The sequence below is a fragment of the Triticum dicoccoides genome, chromosome 4B (genome assembly GCF_002162155.2).
Source record: "Triticum dicoccoides isolate Atlit2015 ecotype Zavitan chromosome 4B, WEW_v2.0, whole genome shotgun sequence".
Classification (NCBI taxonomy): Eukaryota; Viridiplantae; Streptophyta; class Magnoliopsida; order Poales; family Poaceae; genus Triticum; species Triticum dicoccoides.
In genome coordinates, this window is record NC_041387.1 from 283,822,795 (window position 1) to 283,831,320 (window position 8,526).

General features: G+C 43.0%; 1 long non-coding RNA gene across 1 annotated transcript; it reads left to right on the top strand.

Annotated features, from left to right (window-relative positions):
* The first annotated feature begins 5,183 nt into the window (after nucleotides 1-5,183).
* On the top strand, nucleotides 5,184-7,894 carry LOC119293587. The gene is made up of 3 exons (XR_005143125.1): nucleotides 5,184-5,361; nucleotides 6,109-6,181; nucleotides 7,463-7,894. It is a non-coding gene; the product is annotated as an uncharacterized LOC119293587 (long non-coding RNA).
* The last annotated feature ends 632 nt before the right edge of the window (nucleotides 7,895-8,526 follow it).

An 8,526-nucleotide genomic window follows, 5' to 3' on the forward strand; every position in this document is an offset into this window, starting at 1 on the left:
TCGCGAGCCAGCCTGACGAGGCCGTGCCTGAGGAAACTTCCTGTCGTCCGCCCTGTGAGGCTTGGCCCCTCGCGAGGGTCTTGAGCTCGTGCTGATGAAGATGGCCATGCTGGGCCGCCCCTTGAGCCACGCCGCAGGCCGCAGGCAGGCAAGTCTGGGGACCCCCGTTCCCAGAACGCCGATAGTATTGTTTGTTGCACTTTGCCATGCCATGCCTCATTAAACCAGACATGCATCATACTTGTTTGTGCATCATGCCATGCTTATGCTTGTGCATTTACCATGTTGTTTGTTTCTTTCCGGTGTTGCTTCTTAGTTCCAGTAATGTTGCGATTGTGAGGATTCGTTCGACTACTCCCCTTCGTCTTCTTCATGGACTCGTTCTTCTTCCTAGCGGGATTTCAGGCAAGATGACCGCTACCCTGGATCTCACTACTATCATTGCTATGCTAGTTGCTTCGTTCTATCGCTTTGCCCCGCTACCTATCTCTTGTTGATCAAGCCACCCAAATTGCCATGTCAGCCTCTAACCTTTTCACCCTTCCCAGCAAACCGTTGCTTGGCTATGTTACCTCTTTGCTCAGCCCCTTTTATAGTGTTGTTAGTTGCAGGTGAAGTTGAAGATTGCTCCATGGTGGACATGATTATGTTGGGATATCACAATATCTCTTATTTAATTAATGCATCTATATACTTGGTAAAGGGTGGAAGGCTTGGCCTTATGCCTGGTGTTTTGTTCCACTCTTACCACCCTAGTTTCCGTCATACCGGTGTTATGTTCCCGGATTTTGCGTTCCTTATGCGGTTGGGTGATTTATGGGACCCGCTTGAAAGTTTGCTTTGAATAAAACTCCTCCAGCAAGGCCCAACCTTGGTTTTACCATTTGCCTCACCACCACCTATACCCTTCCCTTGGGTCGGCCAACCCGAGGGTCATCTTTATTTTAGCCCCCCCCCCGGGCCAGTGCTTCTCTAAGTGCTGGTCCGAACCGAGCAACCAGCGGGGCCACCTGGGGGAAACTCGAGGTCTGGTTTTACTCGTAGCTTGACTTATCCGGTGTTGCCCTGAGAACGAGATATGTGCAGCTCCTATCGGGATTTTCGGCACATCGGGCGGCTTTGCTGGTCTTGTTTTACCATTGTCGAAATGTCTTGTAAACCGGAATTCCGAGACTGATCGGGTCTTCCTGGGAGAAGGAATATCCTTCGTTGACCGTGAGAGCTTGTGATGGGCTAAGTTGGGACACCCCTGCGGGGTATAAACTTTCGAGAGTCGTGCCCGCAGTTATGTGGCAGATGGGAATTTGTTAATGTCCGGTTGTAGATAACTTGACACCAGATCCGAATTAAAATGCATCAACCGCGTGTGTAGCCGTGATGGTCTCTTTTCAGCGGAGTTCAGGAAGTGAACACGGTTTTTGGGTTATGTTTGATGTAAGTAGGAGTTTAGGATCACCTCTTGATCATTGCTAGCTTCACGACCGTTCTGTTTTCTTCTCTTCTCGCTCTCATTTGCGTATGTTACCCACTATATATGCTTAGTCACTGCTGTAACCTCACCACTTTACCCCTTCCTTTCCCTTTACGCTTTGGTAGTCTTGATACCCATGGTAATGGGATTGCTGAGTCCTCATGGCTCACATATTACAACAACAGTTGCAGGTACAAGTTATGTGATGATCATGACGCGAGAGCGATGTTTGCTTGTTTTGGAGTTCTCCTTCTGCGTCTTCTTCGTTTAGGGGATAGGTTCCAGGTCGGCAGCCTGGGCTAGCAGGGTGGATATCATTTGAGTTTCTGTTTGTGTTTCATCCGTAGTCGGATGGTGCTCTTATGTAAGATGATGTTGTATTCGTGTGGCATTGTATGCCTTTTGTATGTATCCACATCTATTATGTAATGTTGATGTAATGATATCCACCTTGCAAAAGCGTATCAATATGCGATTATATCCTTGGTGGGACCTTCGAGTCTCTTTAGGATAGTATCGCATATTGGGTGTGACAAGTTGGTATCAGAGCCTCGACCGACCATAGGAGCCCTCTTGATTGTTGGCCGTTGTTGAGTCTAGAAGAAAACTATTTTGAGTCTTAGGATTATATATATTGGAGAGTAGGATTCTTTTTACTCCTCATCCCCCTTCGTCGGTCTGGTGAGGACTCCTGACGTAGATGTTTTGTCTTTCCTCTCCTCAAATTTCACTAAAAAAATTTTAGGATCATGCGGGTATCTTGGAATCGTTCCGATGGTTTTGTGACGAGAACATTGTTCTTGGTGCCTCCTGACATTTAGGGGTCGTGGTAGTGTCCTGGGGAGTTGAGCTCCGAGGTGTTGTCGTCACAATTTTATCGTTGCAGTTCTGGAATACCTGAGTTTTGCCGACATCGAAAATCTCTTTTATGCAGTTGTTGGTGAGATAACCTCGACGACACCCAGTACTGGGGAGTTCGGGAGTATTGCCATAGCTTGTATAACGGATGCTTTTCAAAGGTTGAGGTACACGATTTCCGGAATTTTCTTGGTTATGTGTTGATGGATGGATACAGCTGAATGTAGGGATTGTTAGTTTGAGTGAGATATATTGCTTCCCCTGTCCCCAACACCAGATTGCATAACCAGAAAGTTTCGGGAGTTTATAGGTGGGAATTCAAGTAGCTCCTAGAATATCTTTCTGACAGATGCATGATATGAGATTGGGGTTCGACCTCTAGTGGTCCGCCTATCCACGGTCGTTTTTACAGTGGTCTCGTTGTGTCTTAAAGAACCCTTGGCTATGCTGGTTCGGGACACTTCGTATGTCATGTGCACTGCCTTGTACATGATGGTGCTGTATGATCGAGCCCGTGTGGTCCCCACCACTAAAACTTCGGACGAAATCTCTATCATATGTTTGTTCCGGCTTATTCTGCAAGCCAAATCCTTTGTTTTGTTTTATTTGTGGTATTCGAGTTGCTTCGAAGTCAAGTGTTGATTCCATACCTTTCAAGCGGTGTTCTCATATTTCTATGGGAGTACTAATCCTTTTGATCATCGAGATTGTCATGTCAATTCTTTCTAACCAGTGTGCTTCTCTTCAAGTGGATCCGATCATTGCAACATTTGTGATATCAATTCTAAGTTTTCTCAACGGTATCCATTCCATCTGCCCCAAGTTGCCTTTGTTTTTCCCGCCCTCCCACCCCTTTTCTTCAAGGACTCAGATTTCTTAATCATGTATCCTTTTATTTGTGGGAAGTCTCTTCATTCTTTTCTTTCAATGTTCTTATCCGGTGATTTCCTATGAAGATGCTCAACAGTTTCAAGTTCATCATCCTCCGTTCTTTTTCTTCTTCGGTGGATCCAATTCAAGCTTTCAGTGTTGATCATATTCCTTTCCTCGTGTCAAATGTTTTCTCATGCCGGTGCACCTCTCAATCACTCACCTCATGCTATTCATTTGTTCCAGAGTGTTGAAGATATCTCAGAAGATTTGTGTTTCCATTCTTAATCCTTTCAAGCTATTTGGAGATTGTTATCTCATTCAAGCCATTTAATTCAACTCCTGCAATCTCTCTTTAAAATCATTACCAACGGTGTTTTCTTTTGAGTGGGCCCTAACCCACATGTCTTTTTCTAGGATCTTACCCGACTCTTCGAATTATCAGGAGCGATTCTCAAATTCATTTCCAAGTTTGACGTAAGAATGAATTTTCATCAGTCACATGCCTTCTCCAAGGTCGTTTTCAAATTCTTTTCATCTTTGGCTCAACCTTTCCTCTTTTAATTCTCCAGGAGTATCTCAACAATTCATGGTGGTTCTCATCATCATTCTCAACATTTGAAGACCGAAGAAGGATTTCTCTTAAATCTTGGTCCATTCTCTTGAATATTCATGGTTCTAGCTTCATGCTATCCTCATAATTGTTTTGATTGTGACAATTCTTTTATTACCATCCGGAGCATTTCATGAGTTGTTTCCATTTCTTTCCTCCGAAGGCCATCATGTCATAATTCTTCATTCTCAGCGTGTAGCTATCATTCTCCAAATCTTACCGGTGCATCGTTCAAATACCCTAATCAGTTCATGATCTCTTTGTTCTCATGTATTTAAATCCCTTCAAGTATCTTCATTCGTTTTCAAATTCTTTCCGGTGAATTGTGCCCTTGCTGCTCTCTTTTGCAATTTTTACGGTGGTTCGTTCAAGATTTCACTTCCTTTGTTATCATATCAATTCATTCGTTCTTTTTAATCCCACCGTGGTTCCATCAATACCTTCTCAAGTTTGCGCTATATCTCTCTTAATCCTGTCTACGAGAATAAGTAGTATGCCACATCTGTTGATTGCCATCAATTTAAATTGATGAAAGATAGGCATGACATAATTTTATTCTTGTTTCATCCAAGTGATTAATTCCTTCTTCCGGAGTTTGTTCATCAGAAAGTAATTCTCGGTTCCAAGTTATTCATCTCTCTTGCCCGGAGTTCAAAGTTTACTCATTTCGTAGGTCCATCTAAATCATTGCAAGGCTTCAATTCTGGTTCTCTTCAACCTCCAATTCTTCTTCATAATCATTTTCTCTTTCGGAGTTCCAAGTTTTCCGCATTATCTCGTCGCGAAGCTCCTTCTAAATCATCGTTCACCTTGTGTTTTCAAGTTCTCTTTCTTTTTATTATCCTTTTATTATCGAAGTTCTTCATGGAGGCTCTACATGGTGGTTCATCAAGGATTCTTTTCATTCTTCAATTGTTCTTCAAGATTTCTCTTGAAGTTATGACCCGCCAAGCTATACTCAAAATTAAACATGGTGCTCAACACATGTTTTGTTTTGAGGCGTTCAAGTATTCTTCTTCTTGCATTTCGAAGTGCAATTCTTTCTACCTTATCTTTTGATGTGGTGCTATATCATTCTTGACAATTTCCATTCGTGTTTCGGGTTTCACATGTTGTCAAGAATGAGGTATTTTAAATCCATCATTTTCTCTTCATTCAAGAGATCTTTTCGACCAATCAACTTCTTCGTTGGAGTTATCTTGTGTCAGATTTCACCTAAAGTTTTTCCTTAAGGCCTCGTTTGTTTCGCGAGTATTGGAGGGGTTTTCAGCGGAATTTCCCCGCGAGGCCCAGATTCCTCCGGAATACCCGTTGGCCCATTTGGTACGCAAGGTTTTCTCAGCCCAACCCCTTCGATTCCCCTTCGACCCACCTGTTCCCACGTGGTTCAGAATCATCTCGCCCCCCTCGAGGATTTGGCCGCCCTGACTCGAGACGATGCCGCGCCGCCTCCTCCCCCAAGACGTCGCGCCGCCTCCTCCCCCAAGACGCCGCGCCGCCTGACTCGACGCCGGCGATCTCCTCCGGCCTACTGGATTTCTCACTGGTGGTTAGTCATCGCAGCCCCTCCCCCCTCCTCTCTATGGCCGCCACCGCGCGCACGCCCTCCTTCCGCCTCATCCTCACCGGCGAGCACGCCAAGAACGGCGTCCCCTACCCCAGCTCCACATGGACCCTAACCCTAGGCCTACCCAGCTAGCTTGCCAAGAATGCCCGCCTCCTCTATCCTATATGTTTGTTTGTGCTACCGGGCTCTCCCCTCCCCTTCCTCTCCATGGCTGCCACCGCCCGCACGCCCTCCGTCCGCCTCGTCCTCACCGGCGAGGACGCCAAGAACGGCGTCCCCTACCCCAGCTCCACATGGACCCTAACCCTAGGCCTACCCATCTAGCTTGCCAAGAATGCCCGCCTCCTCTAGCCTATCTGTTTGTTTGTGCTACCGGGCTCTGTTCTGATCCAGTGGCAAAACAGATGTTGGCTGATGCCCGCTGTTCTATGTGACTATCTTCTAATACAACATCTTTAACTCCTGGGAAGCTTTCTCAGCCTTCTTGATTTTCCCGGTTCTTCTCATTTAGCTTGTCGAAGAGCTCAATTGACTGGAAATAATACAACCTTATTTGATTTGTACTATATAATTTCCTAGCCCTGCTTTTGTGTTTCCATTACTGGTTGAGCAGTCTTGTTCCTTTCATGCAACATTTGTGAATATCTCTTTTATTGTAGGCAGCTTTAATATGTCTACTAATAGGCAGCTTAAATATGTCTGCCATGCTGATATGTTCTTTTTTGATAGCCTGCCGCTCCGATTCTTGTTGGGGTGCACGAATTACCTCCGTATTGGGATCCAGTTGTCACGCCTAATTTCGGTAACGTACACAAGCCTTTTGGCCTCTTGTAGTCTTATTCTTATTTGTTGCTTGTTTATTCTAGTTTGAGGCTCTTGTAGCTCTTGTAGTCTTAAATGCAGTTCATATTTGTTGCTTCCTAATTCTAGTTTTAGTGCCGAGATGAACTCCGAGATTATCGATCGAATTAGGTTGAACTGCGACAGTAATAACTGTTTACTGTTTAATGATCTAAACGTCTTTATATTTCTTTGTGCAGCATTATTTGTTTTCTGCTACTCTGAATCTGTGTTGAATCATTTTAATAGTAGTGAATTTTGATGGTTATATGATTTTGCCTTGTCTTGCCAAAAAAAGAGGATACAAATGATGTGGATCCGAGAAAACTACCCTTGACCGTTTGATTCAAGGGTATATATATATATATATATGTCAATTCATGATCAGCTCAACTAGATTAGCTCTCGCGGCTGATTGCTTTGTGCAAGACGTACTATATAGCAGCGATTGCTTTTTTTTCCTTGTAAGAAGTATTAATATATGGTTGTTGGTCGCTTCTGTAGTTTGCATGATTTTCATGGAATATTATTGTCCTTTGTCCTACCATCCTGTCAAGTTAAACTTGAATAATCAAGAGAGTGTGGCCTTTGGTCTTGTTCCAGCTTCTAACGAGTAAAATGAATTTGTACATGGAAAATTTCTTTGCTACTCCAGAGTGTGTACACTGAAAATTTGATACCATTGTACACTGAAAATCAAGACTACAAATTTGCCTGCTTGATCTTGCTCCTTGCTTGCTTGCTGTTGGAACAAATCAGGAGTAGTATCGAAGTTCAACAAAATTGTTGATCTTGTGTACAAATGCCATTAAATCGGGAGTAGGATTTTCTGTAGCTCCAATATAAATTCAGTATTGCTGTAGCTTCTTGCAGTACCAAGATACTGTCAGTAGCAAGTATTTGGCTGTGCAGTGTTATCTGTATTGCTTGTATCAGTAGTATCATCTGTATTGTTTGGAGTACTCATGTTTGCTTGTTGCGCACCTACAAAAAGAAAATGAAGAAAAAATTAAATTAATGTTGTTTGCTGGAAACTTTGCTTTAATATATACAGCTTGTTTCTTGCTAGTAGTACAATGCTCCTACTACAAGTACAATACTCCTTGCTTGTTCTATTCCTGAAACTTGCTGTACTATAGGCCTACTTATGTTCCAGAAGGCACTCTAATGTTCATCTAGCAAAACTTATAATTATGAGTTATTCTGAAGGCACTCTAATATTCATCTCTTTTTGTTTCATAAGGTTCTCAAGCACCAGAAGAAGCAACAATAAACAAGCTGGAGGGATAACTTTCTCTCAGATTCTCAAAGATAGATGATCATGACACCAAAAGATGGATATATCTGTATGCGAAATTATAACTGATCTTGAGCTATTCCAGAAGTACTTGTGTTGTGTTCTATTTGCTGCAAAATTATGTTGGGGCTGTCATGAACTATTGTTGCTGCGAAAGATCATGTTGTCATGATAAATTATGATTCCTGGGATTTGGGATTCGAAGTCATGTTGTTATGATAAATTATGATGTTGTTGTGATGATATATTGATAATGCTGCTAAATTATTCCCCTGTAGCAGCTTTTCTCATTTTTATTAGGTGGCCTTTACAATTCTGTAGCAAGGATATAAGGGAGTTAGTTACATTGTAAAGATTGAATTTTTAGATGTTCTACACCATGTTATGTCAATCTGACAAACCCTGCCTACCAAACAGAAATTTTAAACGAAGAGGATTGGGGATGGAGGGGTTTTGGGGATTCAAGGGGTTTTGAGGGGATTGGGTGGAAGGAGGGATTCACCAAATCCTCCCAAATCCCCGCCTCCGAAATCCTCCCAAATCCCTTTGTGCCAAACAAGGCCTAAGGGTTGTTGCTATTTGTGGTGATTATGCATGACCCAAGCTTGCTCTTTATCCTCTTGGTGGAAGAAGTTTTCATCTCTTTGGTGCTCTCAATCAAATCAATGGTTTCCATTAGTGGCCGGTTGTCACCTCATAGTCTTGAGATGTTTTCCATAAGCCCACAACAAGCTTGTGCTTCTCGTTGTTGATTTTCCAACAACTACGTTCGATTCTTCTTTGCAAGGATTCTTTCCAAGTTCATTTGTGGCACAAGTTGTCATTTTCTTCTCCGTCCCTTTATCTCAACGGTCTAGCTTCTATTCTTTCGTTACGAAGGCATTGTGATGTTGTGCTCTTCACCCATCACCTCGTTTTGTGAGGATCGTGTTCTTTTCTTGCTTATCCATTTAACCGGAGTGTTGTATCATCTCTTCAATATCTTTTCATCTCATCAAGTTTTTCTTCTC